At 32.2% G+C, this 2,462-nt stretch overlaps 1 pseudogene; it reads left to right on the forward strand.

Annotated features, from left to right (window-relative positions):
- The first annotated feature begins 623 nt into the window (after positions 1-623).
- On the forward strand, positions 624-722 carry LOC132419053 (U6 spliceosomal RNA; annotated as a pseudogene).
- The last annotated feature ends 1,740 nt before the right edge of the window (positions 723-2,462 follow it).

Genomic DNA, 2,462 nt, shown 5'->3' on the forward strand with positions numbered 1-2,462 from the left:
AGAGAATAAGAAATAGAAATTGTCCTTAAAACATGAAAAGATGCTCAACCTCACACATAATAAGAGAATAGTAAATTGAAACTACACTGAAATACCACTTCCTTTTAGATTATAACACACTCTTTCCACTTTATGATGAAGAATTATAACTTACAGGAAAAGCAAAATTTCAAATGTATATGTCCTTTGACTCAGCATTGCCACTTCTGGAAACAATCCTGCACAACACACACACACACACACACACATACATGCACACAAGCACACATCAAACAATATATGTGCAAAGTTATTGATTGCAAGATTGTTTGTAATAGACAAAGTCTGAAAACAATTCAGTGGACACCGATGGTGGACTAGTGAAATTACCCATGTTTCATTCACAGAATGGAATATATTGATAGTATAGTTATTAATAACTGATAAGAAATATCATGCACGGCAAAGACCTCCAGGATATATCAAGTGGAAAAAAAGCAAACTACAGAATAATGTATAGTATGTTATCTTTTGTGCAAAATGGGAGGAAAATAAGAACATTCAAGTTCATTTGTATTTGCATAAAGAAAAAATGGAAGAATGTATAAACAATACTAGTAAAAATATGTTCTCACTTCAGCAGCACATGTATTTTCAGTATTGAAATTGGAACTATATAGAGAAGATTAGCATAACCCCTGCAAAAGTATGCCACAGAAATTCATGATGTGTTTCATAGTTTGGGGAAGAAAAGAAACATTTACATTCATGAAGCTAAAAGATCCCCAAACTGAATCAACCAAAAGATTATAATGAGACGTATTATAATCAAATTGCCACAAGTCAAAGGCAAAGAGAGAATTTTGAAAGCAGTGAGAGAAAATCGACCCTTCACATATAAGGGAGTGCTCATAAGACTATCAGTAGATTTCTCAGCAGGAAATTTGCCGGCCATGAGATAATGAGGTGATATATTCAAAGTACTGAAAGAAAAATACTGACAACCAAGAATTCTATACTCAGCAATATTACCTGTTAAAATGTAGAAGAGATTAAAAATCATTCCTAGACAAACAAAAACTGAGGGAGTTTGGCACCACTAGACCTACCTTAGAAGAAATGCTTTAGAGAGTTCTTCAAGTAGAAAGAAAAACATGCTAAAGAGTAACATGAACGCATTTGAAAGTGTGAATCTCATTGGTGAAGCTAAATATATAGACATATACAGATTAAATTAAGACTGTAATGGTGATGTGTAAATTACTTTTTACCCTAATATAAATGTTAAAAATTTGTTAATAGATAAAAAATACAAATATAAGCAAACTCTGACTATAAGAACACAAAGTCTCTGGGGTGGAATAGAAGTGTAGTATTTCAGTATGGGATTGAAGTTAAACTATTATCAACTTAAAATAGAAGTTATAACTATAAAGATAAATATGCAAGCTTTGAGCTAATCTCAAAGGAAAAAAAACTACAGTAGATACCAGGAAGGTAAAGAGAAAAGAATCAAAGCAAATCACCAAATAAAATCATCAGAGAACAAAGGAAAATGGCAAGAGAGGAAGAGAGGGACAAAATAGACAGAAAATAATTAACAGAATGGCAATAGTAAGACTTTACATAATTTTCTTAAGTGTAAATGAATTAAACTCACTAATCAGAAGGCACAGAGTGACTGAATGGATTAAAAAAAACCAAGTTCCAGCAATATGTTGTCTACAAGAGACTCACTTTAGCTTTAAAAGCACAGATAGGCTGAAAGTTAAGGGATGGAAATAGATATTTCATGCAAAGGGTAATCAGAAGAAAGTGAGTATGGATATAGGGAAAAAAACAGACTTGAAGTCTAAAACTGTCTCTAGAGACAAAGAAGTCCATTATATAAGGATAAAAGGGTCAATTCAACAAGAAGATGTAACAGTTATAAATATATATGTACCTTATGTCAGAACATCTAAAAATATAAAGCAAATATTGATAGATTTGAAGGTAGAATTCCACAACAATACAGTAAGGGTAAGGGGCCTCAAATATCCCACTTACAATAATAGATAGAATATCCAGACAGAAAATCAATTTAAAAAACCCAGCTGGCTTGAATAACACTATAGACCAAGTATACCTAAGAGACAGAACTTACAACCAACAGGAAAATACTCATTCTTCTCAAGCACACACCGAAAATTCTTCAGGATAGATCAAATGTTAGGCCACAAAACAGTCTTAGCAAATTTAACAACACCAAAATCATTCCAAGTATCTTTTCTGACCATATGGGAATAAACCAGAAATCAATAACAGCAAGAAAACTGGAAAATGCACAGATACATAGAAATAAATCAACACACTTGTGAACAACCATTGCACCAAAGAGGAAATCAAAAGGGAATTTAAATACTATTTTGAGACAAATGAAAACAAAAACACAACATACTGAAATTTATGGGATGCATCAAAAGAAGTACTGAGAGGAATGT

Source organism: Delphinus delphis, chromosome X (assembly GCF_949987515.2).
Source record: "Delphinus delphis chromosome X, mDelDel1.2, whole genome shotgun sequence".
Lineage (NCBI taxonomy): Eukaryota > Metazoa > Chordata > Mammalia > Artiodactyla > Delphinidae > Delphinus > Delphinus delphis.